The sequence below is a fragment of the Suncus etruscus genome, chromosome 15 (assembly GCF_024139225.1).
Source record: "Suncus etruscus isolate mSunEtr1 chromosome 15, mSunEtr1.pri.cur, whole genome shotgun sequence".
NCBI classification, from domain to species: Eukaryota; Metazoa; Chordata; class Mammalia; order Eulipotyphla; family Soricidae; genus Suncus; species Suncus etruscus.
The window spans coordinates 55,490,470-55,507,849 of NC_064862.1; the positions used below are offsets into that span (position 1 = coordinate 55,490,470).

Below are 17,380 nucleotides of genomic sequence, written 5' to 3' on the forward strand. Positions count from 1 at the left end.
TTCTCTACCAAAGGCACAATTGAGGGTCTGGACAGAGTCATGCTTACAGGTATCTTTTCTCTAGGAGAAAGTGTGGAAGTGGGAGCTCCACAGGAAATGTCTCCCAGCGAGATAGTCCTTTTCTATCTTTTCTCTGGAGAGACAAGACCCTCTGGCCACCGGAAGGGATGAGGCTCCCCCAGCAGCCCATTCAATCATGGTGAACATGAGCTGAACTCAGATCTCTGCGTCTATCCATGCCACTTTATGTTTCATAGAAGGGCAAGTTTGAATTGTGGTCAGAATCCCTACATGTTCAGAGAGCACAGAAGAGGGTGGGATGGGGAAGAGCTGAGTCTGCTTTGGGGAGCGGCTAGGAGACAGCATCCATAATTGACTGGCTCCTCTGTGGGCCAAGCGCTTGGTAGAGACATGTTCAGCCTGTGCTGTTGAATGCAAAGACTTTGGCAGGAAGGGCTTGTGGCCTGTCCCTGGTCTAAGCTGGCCAGCAGCTCCCATAGATTCCAGATGGGGTATAATAACCAGAAACAGGGCATTTCCATTCTCTCTCAGTTCTTTTAAAACAATTGTTATTAAAATGCCATGGTTTGCCATGGTTTGTTCATAATATAATTGTTTCAGGTATTCAATGTCCCAACACCAGTCCTACCACCAGTGAGACCTTCCCTCTACCAATGTCCCCAATCTCCCACCCACCATCCCAGTCTTCCCCTTTAGCAAGCACAAACACAGTTACTTCATGTTGTTTGTTACAACACAAAGGCAACTGGAATGAGCAAAATTTAGGGCAATAAGAGTCGATTTATGACCATTGTCACATCTCACAATGGTTTATTACAGTCATTGTCTGAGGATCTACTGTGCTGATTGGTGGGTGCTCTTTGAATTATTGTTTAGGCTCACTGAGCTTTGTGAGCTTCTGGGAAGCTTCCTTATTGGATTTTCTGTCATCCTACTGGTCTGACAGTCCTAAAAATTTCACACTGTCTAGGAGCTATAGATCTGGAATGATTTGATGGCTTGGCAGTTTGATGAGGTTAAATTGTGGAACTGGGCTGTTTCTGTGGAATAGTATTGTGTGTGGCAGTGGGCTGCTGTGGCTTCATGCAGAAAAGGGGAATCTGCCCCCCGCATTCCAAGAAGGGTCCAGAGATTTCAGTCTGGACCAGTCTTTCTGGGAAAATTCATAGGCATCATGTTCTTTAGAGATTAGTTATATTTGGGCCATTTCTCTGCTGGAAAGATGGCTGATGTGGGTGGAGGCTGCTGTGTTTTCTTGTGGGGTGAATTAAGGGGGTGTTTGTAGGGAAACTCGATCCACCTTTATTCTGAGAATATCCCAGAGTTTTCAGCCCATAGATGGGTCCTACCTGAGGAGATACAGTTACTCATCATTCTATTGGAGATTAGTTGAGGAGCTGGGCTGTTTCTGTGTTGGAGGGTGTTTGTGTGGCTTAGGGCTATTGTGGCTTCACGCACCAGTCATTGGCACAAGGCCTGGCAGAGCAGGCTGATGTGGAGTCCTGCATGCACTCTTCACCTTCGAATTCTGTTCCCCACCCATAACTCGTTTTCTCCAGAGAAGTATGACTAGGAATACTTCAGAGTCATGATACCATGAATTTCAGATTCTTTATTGGCATTGAGTATGTTCAGAAATCTTCAACTATGGACAATGTCTCCGTAGCCACTTCCATATATGTGGGATCATGACCCACAGTTTTAAGAAGAGGTAGCAGGAAAGGTACTAGCATTGCATACAGCTACATCAGGTCCCTCAAGCTCTATCAGGAGTAATCGCTAAGTGTCGAGAGAGGAGTATAAGCCCTGAACATGACACCAGTGTGGCCTAACATTACAAAAAGAAAATGACAACTGGATTTTTATCCAGAGAGTTACTACACTTGCATATGACTGAACCCCAATTTGATCCCTGGCAACATGGTCCCCCAAGCACTACCAGGGGACAATCCTGACCACAGAACTGGGAGTAAGTACCCAAGCACCACTGAGTGTGGCCCAAAACATACCATCACCATCATGAGAGAGAGAGAGAGAGAGAGAGAGAGAGAGGAAGGAAGGGAGGGAGGGAGGGAGGAAGGGAGGGAGGGAGGGAGGGAGGGAGGGAGGGAGGGAGGGAGGGAGGGAGGGAGGGAGGGAGGGAAAGGAAACGGAAGTGAAAGAAGTGGGTACTGGATAACCAGGGTCCCATTTCCTTGTTTGATTTTTGCAAAGGAGTAGAGCAAAGGTCTCAGTTTCAATCACAGCCACACAGCCCTACTCCAGAATGGGGAAGCAGCTCTGGACATGTGCATATACATCTGCTTGTTTGCCTGTCTACTCATTCCAACCAGGAAGTGACCTGGAAGCATTAGATCACCTTCTTAAGAATCAATCCTCTTTTCAAAAATAAATTCTGGTAGTAACAGGGATGGTGTCCTGTCACTGAACCTCCTTAAGCCTAGGGATCAGCCCTGGGTTTCTAAGAGCAAGCACAGTGCCATCCCTTGCTATTCACCGAAGCACCTGTTATCACCCCCAGGTGATGGCTCTGGAAGTGAAGCTCTGAGGTCACTCTAACCAGAAATAGTGGCCCAGACATGGCACCATAGAGTTTAGAGCCACATTCAGGCATTTGGAGATTCTGCTTCTGCTCAGGGGGGCAGAGATGGCTTGACCTGTGTCCCTGTGGTCAGTGACCTTGCCAGAAGAAAGGGATAGGGGGTGCTAGAGAACTCATGTGGCTCTAGAACTTTGCTTTTTCTGGGCATTCTAAGACATGACCAGCAAGGCTAGGCACTTGCCAGCATTCCCTGATGACCAAGGTAGCTCATGCTTTGAGACCCCTGAGCCTGGCATTTGAAAACTATCACAGCCCCCGCCCCCTGCCTGGCCCTGGCTGTGCTTGAATCTGTTGCACTCTAGCCTCCCCCTTCACAATAAATTTACTATGAATAGACTAATTGCAAAATAACCCTAATTGGGTAGTTATCAATGAACAACTTCCCTGTGGAACAAAACGGCTTACAATTAATAGTGTTTAAGCCATAAACTATTCTTCTGCAGAAAGCTAACATGTAATTAGCCCCCATGTGAAGACTTTGTTCCCTTCTCTGGAAACTCTGACACCCCAGAATCCCTTCTGCTATGGGGAAGTAGAGAAGGGCCTTTAGTTCCTTTGGAAAATGCAAAGGCAGGTGCAAGGTAACTCATCCAGGAAGGAAGTGCCTGCACTACCGGTCTGTATCCACACAGTGCTCATCACGACAAACTCTGCCAGAAACTGGAGCGAGCTCAGCTCCAAAAGTAGTTTCCCCAGAGTCAGGCTACAAAATTTTGAGGGAAGGAATTCCATTTGAAACCCAAGCTTCTGTTGTTGTTTTGAAGTTGTGGGGACCACACCCAGCAGGGTTAGAAGAGCATTTCTGGAGACCCTCCCCCCAATGTCTTTCTGTGGACAAGATGTGGGGGGTAGTGTCAATAGCAGGCAAGTGTCACTTGGCCAAAGACCTGGAATGTTCCAGAAACAACTAGGAGGACAGAGAAGCTATGAGACCCTCATGCTACTTTGAACCCTGTGAGGTGGAGGTGGTGGTATTGTCCATTTTCTTTCTCTTACTTCTATATTGGGAATGAACAGCTGCATAGCCCTGAGCACCAAAGACAAATCCCCACATTTGGTGACACAGGGACCCTCGTATGCTGACAGTAGGCTACAGGGTGGAAGACATGATCGATAGTGGCCCATGATCAAGACAGAATACCCGTAGGAGGGAGCATCTCACTTCTGAGCTGATTGCACTTCACTGAAGGAGAAAGGCAGAAACATGTGGGTGGGGCTTACTAAGAGCATGCCTAGGATTGGCCTCCATGATGGGAAAACTTGTTGGGATTGACTGGATTCAGGGCTTCCTTTTGGACACAAAGACATTTGAAGCCTGTTTAGAGCATCCATATCTTGGGCTCTTCCCCTCTGCCCAGCAATGGGAGCCAGCAGCCTCCTGAATCCCTAGAGAAAGAAGGTTGAGTCCCATCCTTCTTTGCCTTCTTTGCAAGCTCCACCTGCAAGTCTTGGCATCATCAGAAAAGCCCCTGCCTTTTCAGAGGCACTGTAGAAAGCAAATCGGTGGTTGTGGGAAATAGCATAAGTGTCCCTTTCACCTCACTCCCATCTCCATCTTTTCTCTACTCCTCTGTCCCCAGGGGAATCTCTGCCAACTGCTTACTGCCAACCTTGTCGTTACGGTGTGTTTATTCTCTAACAGCAGCATGTGGAATGGAGAAGAAAGGGTTAGGCACAGGAGGAAGATGCATGCAGCAACAGATAATGAGTAGGATGTGTGTTTGGTGGGCCTCTGTCCAGGCACACCCTTTGGCAGATGCAGCGCCCCCACTAGCTCTATTCCCAGTCCTGTGCCTTTGAGACCAAGAATCAGGGTCAGAAGGATTTCTTTTTCCCTTTCCTATGCAGCTTGATAACATCGACTGATGAAGGGATTGCCAGTGTATGCAGAACCCGGCTTTTAGGGACTTAAGCTGCTCAGAGGAGAGCCTGAGTAATCGGCTTCTCTTGAAGTGGGCTGGTGGGGACAGGTTCTATCTACTGAGAATGTCAGAGACAGGGTGGAGCCTGATGTCAGCCCATCCCTGGAAAATGGGGGAATCCACACCTCCAGGGTTGCCAGGCTCTTTCTCATCTGCCAGGCCAAATGGTTCGACCACAGGCCACAGTCTATTGGAAATTATCACTCAAGGACCCCATTGGCAAGTTCTTTCTCTATTTTTTTTCTTGTTTGGTTTTGGGGCACAATTGGAAGTGCTCAGGGATCACTCCTACCTATGAGAAACCCCATGTAGTATTGGAGATCAAGTCCAGGGTGAAAGTGTGGAATGTAAGAGCCTTTCTTTCTATTATCTTTGTAGCCCCAAGTTCCCTTATTTGTTTGTTTGAGGGCCATATGTGGTAGAACTCTGGGGCTGTTCCTGGCTCTGTGCTCAGAGGTTGTTCTTGGCATATGGGAGCCCAGGCTCAATCCTCTTATATAGTGCAGGGGCTTGGACTTGGGCTCCTATATGTAAGGCTTGTACTCAGCCTATTGTCATCTTTGTCTGGGCCCAGGAGTTAATGTCATCTAGTGCTTTCTGTCATGTCAATGGCCTCTGTCATGTCAGTGTTGCCTTCCATCCTCACAAGACCTGCTGGACTCAGGATGGCCTCTCCTGGTGTCCAAAAGATACCCATAAGTAAGCCTTGAGCCTACTAGGTGTGACCCAGATTCCCCACACCATCAAAATAAAATAAGAAAAGCACAAAAGAATGAAATATTAGCCTTTGAGCCAGAAAGATTGTCAGGAATTCAGGTCTGCTCATTGCATGTAGATAATCCTTGGTTCAATCTCCAGCCCTGCATGGTCTTCAAAGCATGGCTGGATACAATCCTGGTAGTCACTGAGCATCACCAGTTGTGGCTGTGAAGTCCTCCAGACATGGTGGGGAGCAATGGCCTGGGGCCTAACAGTGAAGTGACTATTAGGACTGGTGTTTTCTGTAGGATAGTGTGACAGTCTGAGTCAAGCCAAGAGGGCCAGAGCAATAGCACAGTGGATAGGGCATTTGCCTTGCAGGTATTCACCCCAGGTTTGACCCCCAGCATCCCATTTGGTCCCCCAAGCCTGCTAGAGTGATTTCTGAGCGCAGAGTCAAGAAGGACCTCTGAATGCCACAGGGTGTGTCCAAAAAATAAAAATTTAAAAGGGTCTAGCCTTTTGACCCACCAGTGGTATTCCTCAGGGACTGTTATCAGCACTTCCAGGCAGGGTCCCCTGGAAAACCAGACTCTTGGAAGTGAGAGATGTGCTTTGCTCAGATGACCTGAAAATGGAAGCAGCTCTGTGTGCTCTCTGGGAGAGCCAACAAAATGATTAAGATATGAAAAACCTGGCAACGGTCTACATGTCCACAGCACAGGAAGCTATGAGAAGAGGTGCAGTTACCCTCAAGGGCAATGGTTGCTTTTTAAGAAGAGATCTGGAGGGAAGTGTGACAGTACAGCCAGTAGAGCATTTTCCTTGCATGACACTAACCCAGATTTAATCCCCCCAGTACCATATATATGTCCTGCGGCCCACCATGATTGATCCCTGAGTGTAGAGCCCTGAGAATAGCCAGGTATAGTTTCTAAATTTAAAGCTTAAATAAGTCAATAAAATTATTTCCTGAACTAGAATATTTTAAGAGGAGATCCAAGCTCATCTCAGGAAACAGTTTCACATTCAGACATACCAACAAATATAGAAAAGCATGTACTCCTGGATCAACAGTCTATCTTTTGGTCGTTCTTTCATCTCCCAAACTGGCTATATATATATATATATATATATATATATATATATATATATATATATATATATATACATACATATACATATACATACATATACATTTATGCATATATATACATCATACACATATATATGTACTTTTGCATGCTCCAAATATACATATTGTTTTAGACCCTTGAGAAATCCCCAATCCCAAAGTCAACCATTTTTAATGTGTTTTGGTTTCAAGATTCAAACCCAAATCAAATTAAAATAAAAATATACAAACCCTGATGCCCCAGTGGGCTACAGGAAGACCCCCCTCAAGGGCTTCTTCACCCCCCAGGGATGCCATCTGTGTTCTTTTCGTACAGAAGCAGAAGCTTGTATATCCCCCTTACTTGAATGACGAAAGTGATGACAGCTGGCACTCTTCCTGCTTGACTGGACCCTATTTCAAAAATGATCAGACAATACAAGAAAATGTTCCACTTCCTTGCTAGCACGCAGCTTTCTCTTCTCTCCAGCTCCTGGCAGCTGGGACAGTGGCCTGGGCTCATGCCCTGCCATGCTCCGAGGTGAGCTATTTATTTGCACCCGTCGACTCATCTTTGTTTGTGATTTAGAGCTGCATATATCCACCTCCGAATTTCCCAAAGAAGAAATTAGTTCACTAATTTCACCATTAAGAGTTGATCAACGCAAGCCTTCTTTCACTCGGCCCCTAATCAATCACCATTTTCCCTGTTTATCTGCTGGCTCCATTTTTACCATCCGGCTCTCTCCACATCAATTTGCTTGATGCTCTTCCTACATATGTTTTAAATTACTTTATCATTGTATAAATTTCACAGCCATTAAAAGGCTCTAATACCAGGATGGCTGACATGGTGTTAAAAATTGGATTCAATTCCACGGGGTAATAAATTGTGACCTGAATTCAATCTCTCATGGGTGACTGAAGGATATACAATGAGAAATTATGGCTTTGTCATTTTTACATGAACACAAATATTCCATGGCCACTGGACACCAGTAGAGAGGTAGGAAATAGCCAGGGTGAGGATTTTTCACCTATCACAGAGGATCCACCACCTCCGGAGATAAGGTGAATCCAGCCTCTTTGCACCCAAGTTCTGAAAGGGCAGATGCCAACAAGAGGTCAGGAAGAGCAGTGGTTAGCTCTCTTTGCTCTGGGAAGGGAGCAGGAAGTGAGGAAATTTGGAGCTGAGGTCCTGTTTGCCCCTGGTGAAGAGTGTATTTAGGAAGCTTTCTGGGTCACACAGAGGAAATGAGTGAATAAAGCTCAAGTGCTCACTTAGCCCTGACAATTACTGCTCAAGGTCAAGGGGATGAGCAATGCTTTCAGCCCAGCATCTTGTCCAGAGAATGTAGGAGCCCTTTCCTCCATAGTGATGGGGAAGGAAAGGAATGACCAGCTAGAAGATGTGATCATTTTTAGTGTCTTTTTGGGGGGAGTTTGGTTTATGTGGGGGTCTCCTAAAGCAGTGCCTTCCTAGAGGAACCTCCTGTTGACTCTTGGCCAGTAAGGTTAGTGGTTCAATGAGAGGGCTGGAGGCTGCGATGCTAGGGACCACCCAGGTCACCCTGCCTAAGCTAGAGGGAATGATTCTGGGGCCAAGGATTGATGTGAGGTTGGCTTCTTACAAGGCAAGTGCCTGGAGCTCCGCATTCTAAATCCACCCGTAGGCCCATCTCTTTCCCTCCAGAGACATTGGGTTCACTGTTCTGTATATTCTCTCAGGGCCAGAGGACACGGCTGGGGGACAAAGAAGTGAAACTGGGCCTGGCTGAGTTTGGATGCCCAAAGGGCAGTCATGGAAGAATGAGACACATCCCACCTGCTAAAGCGTTTGAGAGGGAAGAATGATGTTCCAGGTCCTGAAGGGCTCAGAAACTCTCATTCAGGTTTCCCAGTGTGAATACCTGCTCCCTGGGTTAGGGGGGTGGTCATTGTGACAATAGATACTTGTGGGGTATCTAATATGCCAACTTGGAGAATCCATAACTTGGAGTCAGTGTGTTAAAAAAGGGGGGAGTATGAGGGGGTCAACAAGAGTATCCTGGTTCATGCATGCCTTGCAAATGCTGTCCCTGGTTAAGTCCTTCATACCACACATTATACCCTAAACAGCCAGGAGGAAAATTGTGAGCACTGCTGGGTGGCCCCAAATCCAGTCTGAAATAAAAAGGGAACTTGAAGCTGGGAGAGATAGTGTAGCAGATAGTGTGCAGTCATCTCATGCACAGGGACAGAAAGCAAGGCTGGGAAGGGGTGGTGGGAGCTGGAGATTAAGAAGGTGCTAAGTTTTCGCTGTGTAGGAAGAAAAGAGTTCTGGAGATGTTTGCACAAGTGTGAATGTGCTTAGACAGTACTCTGTTGGGAATAGAGGAGATGGGGCTCATGAGGTGGGTGGGACCCCCCACAAGCACCCTTACAAAGCTGTATGGTCGCCTCATTCCTCTTTAGACCCTAAACTTCTCCCTGGTCTGGATCTGAGGTGGGTGATCATGAGAGAGGGAAGAGCAGACTGGTGACCCTGAGAAGGAAGTGGGACTTAGGCTTGGGTTTGTCACATTTATCCCAGGGAAGACAGAGCATTAGAAGCAACATCTGGCTGATGCAGCATCTGAGAGCCACTGGCCCTAGAGAAAGCTAGGTAACCTCTAGCTGAGGCTGGCAGGGCATTGGGAGAGCTTAGTCTAGTCTTACCTGGGCACAGAGATCATGGGACTGGCTTATCTCTAGCTGATCATCCACAAAACAGGGCAGCTGGGTTTGCCCTAAGAGCTACCATGGGACACCCCTGCCTTAGAGTGAACAATCTTAGTGCTTCCTTTGGGCGGTTGAGAAAGTCTGAAGGTGGGAGATGTCACTGGACCCTTCCACTCTTGTGGCCCAGGGGTCCCAGCCAGGCCACAGCTTCTGCTTCTGTTCTTCATCACTAATGCCACCAGGAAGGAGGGGACTAGCAAGACACACAGAGCCATGGGACCAGGCAGGCACAGAGGCTGAGTTCGGCTCCCACACCCAACAGGGCCTTTGTGAGTGGTGCGGCCTGGGGAGCACAGAGTGAGCCCCGTCCTCAAAGGACAATTAACCTGGTTCTCAAGGACCTTCTCCCTGGCCCCTGTTTATTGCTGCTCTCATAGGAAATGTGCAATGAAGGTGCACAGAGCACTATCAAGGAATTTGGGGAGGCCTCTAGTGGCTGATTAATAATGCATTTGTAGAGCAATAAGGTCCCCTGGGACATCAGTGGGGCTCAGCTTCTAGCTTTAAGTCATGCCTTTGAAACCACTGGGTACCTCAGGGTTGAGGGACAGGTAGGGATGCCTGCATTGAGGATGTCTGTCTCACAGGATCCTGGGCAGGTATGTGTTGAAACTCAGCTTTGTATAAACATTGCCACTGCTCCGAGGGTGTTCTGGGAATGAGTCCTGGTTCTACCACAACTTCTCTGTGAGCCTCAGGATGTGTGGTCTCAGCCATATGCGCCTCAGTTTTCACTATCTGTACAATTGACCCAGTGATGGTCTCATACTAGTAGTCTCCCATAGCTAAGAGGGAACCTGTGTGGATCAGTCATCTTATTCTATAAAATTGGATTCCCAGCAGCACTTCCACAGAGCCTAGGTTCCCTTCTGGGAAACTTGGGGAATAGGGTTCACTCAAGCTCAGTTTTTGTTTTTCAAGAGGCTCAAAAGTTGGGTTTTCAAAGAAACGCCCAGTACACATCATAGTCACAAAAGAATACTGAAAACAGCAAGATCAAAAAGAGAAATTACATTCAAAGGAGCATCCTTAAGATTTACAACAGACCTGTCACAAGAAACCCTCAAGGCTCAAAGGCAAAGGTGGAATACGGTGACAAAACTCAATGAAATGAATGCTTCCCCTAGAATACTGCACCCAGCCTGTCTCACATTCAGGTTTGAAGGAAACATACATAGCTTCATGGACAAACAACAACTCAGAAACTTTACAGACTCAAAACCAGCCTTAAAAGAAAAATGAAAAGGCCTACCTTAATACAAGACAGATTAAGAGACACACCAAAGTCCTACATAAAAATGACACAAAATCCCATGCCAATTATCTCTCTCAACGTCAATGGACAAAATGCACCAGTCAAGAGGCACACACTGAATCAAAAATAGATCAAAAATTTGAATCCAACATTCTGCTGCCTAAAAGAAACGCATCTGAATAGTCAGAACAAACCTAGACTCAAAATCAAAGGCTGGAGGACAATCATCCAAGCAAACAACTCCCTTAAGAAAGCTGGAGTGGCAATATTAATATCAGATGACACAAACTTTAGACTTAAAAAAGTTATGGGGCCGGAGAGATAGCACGGAGGTAAGGCATTTATCTTTCATGCAGTAGGTCATCGGTTTGAATCCCGGCATCCCATATGGTCCCCCGTGCCTGCCAGGAGCAATTTCTGAGCATGGAGTCAGGAGTAACCCCTGAGCACTGCCTGGTGTGACCCAAAAACCACAAAAAAAGTTATAATATGAACATTTTATAATAATCAAAGGATATACATATACGCACCCAATAATGGACCAGCAAAATATTTAACACAGTTGTTGACAAATCTGAAAGAAGACATCAATAGCAATACAGTAATAGTGGGAGACCTCAACAGTGCGCTGTCACCACTTAATAGGTCAACCAGAATGAAACCTAACAAAAATATACTAGCTCTAAAAGGAGAAATGGTTCTATACCCCAGAAAACTGGATACACATGGATTAAAGGCCTCAATATCGGGCTCAGAACCTTAAGGTATATGGAAGAACATGTAGATAAAACACTCCATGATATTGCAACTTAAGGCATCTTCAAGGAGGAAACACCACTGTCCAAACAAGTGGAAGCAGATATAAACAAATGAAACCACATTGAATTGAGAAGGGCTAACATCTAAGATATACTGACAGAACTTAAGAAAAATATCTAACCCCATCAAAAAATGGGGAGAAGAAATGAACAGATACTTCCTCAAAGAAGAAATATAAGTAGCCAAAGGTCATAAATAATTCTCCATATCACTAATCATCATGAAGATGCAAATAAAAACAACAATGAGGTACCATCTTGCACCATAGAGACTGGCATATATCACAAAGAAGAACAATCAGTGCTGGAGAGGATATAGGGAGAAAGGAACTCTCATTCACTGATGATGGGAATGCTATCTAGTCTACCCTTTATGGAAAACAATATGAATATTCCTCAAGAAACTGGAAATTGCGCTACATATCATCCAGCTATACCACTCCTAGAGATATACCCTCAAAACACAAGCCCAATTCTTTTTTTTTTCTTTTAAATATGGAACACTTCACGAATTTGCGTGTCACCCTTGCGCAGGGGCCATGCTAATCTTCTCTGTATCGTTCCAATTTTAGGATATGTGCTGCCGAAGCGAGCACAAGCTCAATTCTTTATGTGTGCTTCCTCCCAGGGGAAGCCCCAAGCTCCCGAAGGCTTTGTCTTCCTAACTGTCCCCACCCTCCATTAATTAGAGTACTGGTCAGGGGCCCAGTTCCAGCCCAGTGCCAGAGTAGAGACAAGTTTCCAAAATTTTCAAGGGAAGTAAAGATACAACCATTCCAAAGCCTATAAGCCCCCAGAGTTCTCTGGAAGTCCCTAACCTACCTCTGGTTTTGGTTTCACCCTTTTCCTGGTGAGTGAACTCTTGAGCATGGGGTGGGGTGACCGGGGACAAAGTGCAAGCCTCAGCCAATTCTGGACAGGCCTGTTAGGTGGAACTGACCCGAAATGATTCTCTCTCTGTAACAGAGCAGGGTGTAGGCGCACCTTTATTCTGCTGGGAAGGTTTGAGCACGTGTGATCCTAACCCCCCATTTTGTGTCTTGAACGCATAATTCCTGCCATGACTCATCACCCCTGAGAAATGCCCCCACTCTGCTCCCATGCCTGTGTGTACAGAGATTATGAAGAAATTCTCAGAGACTCTGAAGGCCACTTTCTTGAAGGGTGACCCAGGTCAGCCATCAATCTCATCAAGAGGTGGGGTGCAGGTAGGCAAAGAAGCACACAGTATGTTCTCAGAAAATGTGAGCTCACTTCTACACATTTACTCTTCCATGTGGGTTGAGTAGCCATATCCAGTATATCCAAGATTGGGGGTTTTCTCTTCTGAGAGCCAGGACTCTATTTAATTTGGTGCCTCTCTGCCCAAATTGCACCAGACTAAGCTATTTATTCACTCACACAAAGTAATGAATTGAAATGGAATAGATGAAATTGATTATACTCTTTTTTTCCTCAAAACCCCCCCCCGACCTCTCCCCAGGAAGTTTTCTGATTTTCTCGTAATGAGAGATCATTAAAATAACTGGAAGACAAATGGCACCAAATTAATAAAAATGTAGATCAAATGATCCTTTGTTACCTATTTTTGTTCACTTGCAGTTGAGGAAGGCATTGATTAAAGTGCTGGCAAACCATTACAGCCGTATTCATTATAAGCCCCGTCATCTATTTTATGATGATCGCATAATAACCAACCTCAGCTCCCAGACTGACATTTTTCTATGGCTAAGTCATCATTTACTGTGGAGCAACACCAACCAACACAGGCTTCATTTGGCTCAGGGTAAGAGTGAGCCTTGGCCTTGGGGAAGAGAAGAGAAGATGGTTTATTTTCTTTGTATGTATCACCTGACTCGACTGGTGGGATTCTCTTCCTGGGAAAGCTTAGAGTGCCACTATGAAACCCTTGCTTGCATCCAAGAGGGATTTTCACCCCAAAGCTGACTGCATCCATTTTCATTTTTCTATCTTCTCCTTACCCAATAGCCAATTTGATTGATTTTTCCAGCGCTTATTTATTCATTGGCCACTCATTCATTATTCATCTGGCAAACGGGACAAAGTATGGTGGGGTGCTAGGGTCATGCCAGGCAATGTACTATATCACAAGGCCTATATGGTACCTGGTCTAGTATTGGCAGCAGGGAGGAAAGGCATGCACCACAACATGTAAAGACTCATAATGGCAAAAACAGGGGAGAGATGGGGAGAAATTAGGGAAACAGGAAATGCAGGAAACAGACCAGGATATCTGCATTGGAATTCCAGGTTTTATTCCTCCTGGGCTAGGAGCTCTTGGGCAAATCAGTCCCCAACTTCTACCCTCCCAGGTCAGACAGGTGTGTATAGTTTAACTGACTTCCATCTTTAAGAATCACTCAGCCTCCCCAACTTGGACATATGCAAGATAGTAGTGCATCAAGAAGTCCCTTTCCAACCTACGGTAGCAGTGACACAGGAAATCCAACCACTTCATGGGTACAATGAGAAAGGAAGTCCCTCCCACACTCACCTAGCCAGCCAGATGTGGGCTTGTGAAGCCAAAAGGGATGTCCTTTCAGGCATAGGCTCATCTACACAGTTAGCTGATGCAAGAGTTGATTATGGGCTGACTTGAGGACCAGACAGGTGGTGACAGACCAGGATTCAGCAGGCAGAGGCTATAGCTAAAAGAACAGGAATGCAATCCCCTGCACACCACTCCCAGGCTAAATGGTCATGTAGGTTGTATACATGTCCAAGCTGGCTCTTTCTTCATAAGTTTTTTTGCTTGAGAAGTAAGAAATATGAACCTTCTACTCTTTTTTAATATCTTTATACAATTTGATTACAAACATAATTGTAGTTAGGTTTCAGTCATGTAAAGAACACCCCCCTTCACCAGTGCAATATTCTCATCACCAATGCCCCAAATCTCCCACCTCCCTACCACTCCCCCACCACCTGTATTTAAGACATATTTCCCTCATTCATTCACATTGTTATGTTAGTTGTCAGTGTAGTTATTTCTCTAACTGTACTCACCACTCTTTGTGGTGAGCTTCATATCGTGAGCTGGATCTTCCAGCCCTCATCTCTATTATCTCTGAGAATTATTACAAAAAGTGTCTTTTATTTTTCTTAAAACCCATAGATGAGTGATATTATTCTGTGTCTATCTCTCTCCTTCTGACTTATTTCACTCAGCATAATAGATTCCATGTACATCCATGTATAGGAAAATTTCATGACTTCATCTCTCCTGATGGCTGCATAATATTTCATTGTGTATATGTACCACAGTTTCTTTAACCATTCATCTGTTGAAGGATATCTTGGTTGTTTCCAGATTCTGGCTATTGTAAATAGCACTACAATGAATATTGGTGTGAGGAAGGGGTTTTTGAATTGTATTTTTGTGTTCCTAGGGGATGGCCATAGGAGTGGTATAGCTGGATCATATGGGAGCTCAATTTCCAGTTTTTTGAGGAATCTCCATATTGTTTTCCATAAAAGCTGGACTAGATGGCATTCCCACCAGCAGTGAATAAGAGTTCCTTTCTCTCCACATCCCCTCCAGCACTGATTGTTCTTGTTCTTTGTGATATGTGCCACCTGCTGAATGGAAGAAATTATTCACCCAACACCCATCAGATAAGGGGCTAATATCCAAAATATACAAGGCACTGATAGAAATTTACAAGAAAAAAAAATCTAATCCTGAAGCCTCATCCCTCCATTCTCCCTAGGTAACTTGACCTTACCTGCAAGACCCCTCCCATTCCGGGGAGTGGTCTTGGAAAGTAATATAAGGCCTTTGACTCAGGGGATTAGGGTCTCGCTCTTTTGGTCTTTGACCAGCATGGAGGTCAAAGGGAAGATGGCTGACAGGAGTTAAGATGCAGGGCTAGCTAAGAATGACTGAATGCTTAAAAGGTTATGATATAGGCCACACATGTGGTGGATAGGGCATGAATAAAGTTGATGCTTCCTGATGCCTGTCTCTGGATGAGTCTGATTCTGCCTTTCACCTAAACCTGGGACCCACCAGCTGAATGGGGATTGCGGAGCCACGTGGCCTGGGATGGCAGAGAAATATCCATCCATCCATCCTTCACCATCCAGCACCATCGTTAATTATTTAACACTACATAATCCCATCAAAATATGGGGAGAAGAAATGAACAGACACTTTGTCAAAGAAGAAATACAAATGGCCAAAAGACAAATGAAAAAATGCTACACATCACTTATCATCAGGGAGATGCAAATCAAAGCAGCAATGAGGTATCATCTCACACCACAGAGACTGGCACATATCACAAAGAACCTTCTACTCTTGATCTAGCTGACTGCTACTCTAACTTAAAAAGAGTGAGACTCACAAAACCTGTCTACTGGCTGCATAGACCCAGAAGCTGTCAGTTGGCTGACTTTTTCCACAAGCCTCTCATGGGCCCTGTGGTCTCCCAAAAGGCTCCATACCCTACCTTCTCTCTGATGCATATGTCTGTGCAGAGCAATCTCAGCATGAGGGCACATGCTCACTCTTGAGGACAGAGTAGCTGCTTCTTCAGGAGACCTTTTCACCGTGCTCATCACATACCAATCAACCACCATTCTCAATCAGGCCCATCATGATTTGCCTTATGGCATTTTCTCTACATCTTCCAAGGGTCTGTGGTGGGCCTGGGTTTGCTGTGGGCTTCCTGAGAGCAGGTAGGGATGGAAGAGTCCCCGGAAAAGTTTTTGTAGGACTGGCTGGGCCTGGATGCATTGCCTGGTCCGATGGCCCATGCTGGGTGGGAATACTTCAGGGAAATTCACCTCAGACAGGCAATGTTAGAAATCTGACACATATGGATCTGAATCCTGTCTCTATTCCTTTGGGGTTTTAAGGAAAAGGAGGTAGTATGGCCAAGAATTCAGTGAGAGTGGAAAATGATGCATGTGAGGTGCCTCAGGCTGTGCCAGATATGCCTTGTTGTCTCCATACTTGCACCGTGAAAAAGACTATGACCATTGCTCTTGTTAGCCGAGGTCCATAAGCAAAGAAGTGTCTCTCTGCAGTCCCAGATGAGGGAGGAGGGAGCTGGAGAGAGCGGTAAGAAGATGAAGTTTCTGCCCAATCTGTGCCCTTGTGGGGAGGATGTCAGGATGTAAGTCACCGATTGGCTATTGGAAATAGAAAATCTCCTGGGCAAGGCGGTCACCTCATCCTGCCTCCTTCCATCCCCCAACACCATGTTCTGTCTCATTTTGTATGCACCAGTCAACATTCAGGTGACACCTTATTGAACATGGTTTGCTTGCAACCCAGCAAAGTCACAGTGAACTCAGGAATTAAGATATAGCTTCCTGCATCACCTAATTGGATTACAAGTCGCCTCTATGCAGAGGCGTTGACTCTGAAATGTGCAGGGGATTATTCAGTGATGACTTTCTCCCTCCGACCTTCACTGATCCTGTGGAGCGGGAAGGTTTCAGTCTGGAAAGTATCCCTATGGGAGGGGGGCTATCTTCTGCACACTGGTGTCTCCTGGGAAAGGGGTAGCGGGGTCAGTGGCCATGATCCTGAGCTACACAGAAATTCTGGTCCTGACTTCTCACTGGTATTCCTTACCCAACCATCAGTGCTGTTTCCCACCCTCAGCATTCTGGAGTCCCTTAAAGAACAGCTATCTCTTTGTCCCCCAGTTCTTCTTCTCAATATCCTGAACCACTCGAACCATCCTGAACCCCTGAAGCACCAGCAGTTTTCCCACATCAGACCCCAGGAAGCATCTATGACTTCTCCCCCTTAAACCTTTTATGGTTTAGTTGCTCAATTTTCATTCTAAACAACCCTTTTGTCCATCTCTGCCCTAAACTGCTTTCTCTCAGGGTTTTTATCCTTTCTGTAAGGGTATTACAATCACTACCTAGTCCTCCTGTGTCGGTTTCTGTCTCTCTTCTATCTTTTCCTTTCTAAATAAAAGGAGGGGGCAGTGTGGAGGACAGGGGTTAAGGCACTAGCCTTTTATGAAATTAGCTCTGGTTTGATCCCTGGCATTACATATGATCTCGTACACACTGCCAGAGGTCACTCCTTAGCAAAAAGCCAGTTGTAATCCCTGAGCACTGCCAAATATGCCCCTCACCCCCTTCAAATGAATTTTTTTTAATTTTTATTGTGATCATAATGGCTTACATATCTTTCACAGTAGT

At 45.6% G+C, this 17,380-nt stretch overlaps 1 protein-coding gene and 1 non-coding gene across 2 annotated transcripts in view; one reads left to right on the forward strand and one right to left on the reverse strand.

Annotated features, from left to right (window-relative positions):
* The window catches only part of XYLT1 (xylosyltransferase 1), a 124,251-nt gene that overhangs the window by 49,104 nt on the left and 57,767 nt on the right, over positions 1-17,380 (forward strand). The gene's annotated exons all lie outside the window — the stretch shown is intronic.
* LOC126031604 (U6 spliceosomal RNA) lies at positions 11,681-11,787 on the reverse strand. The gene has a single exon (XR_007503436.1). It is a non-coding gene; the product is annotated as a U6 spliceosomal RNA (small nuclear RNA).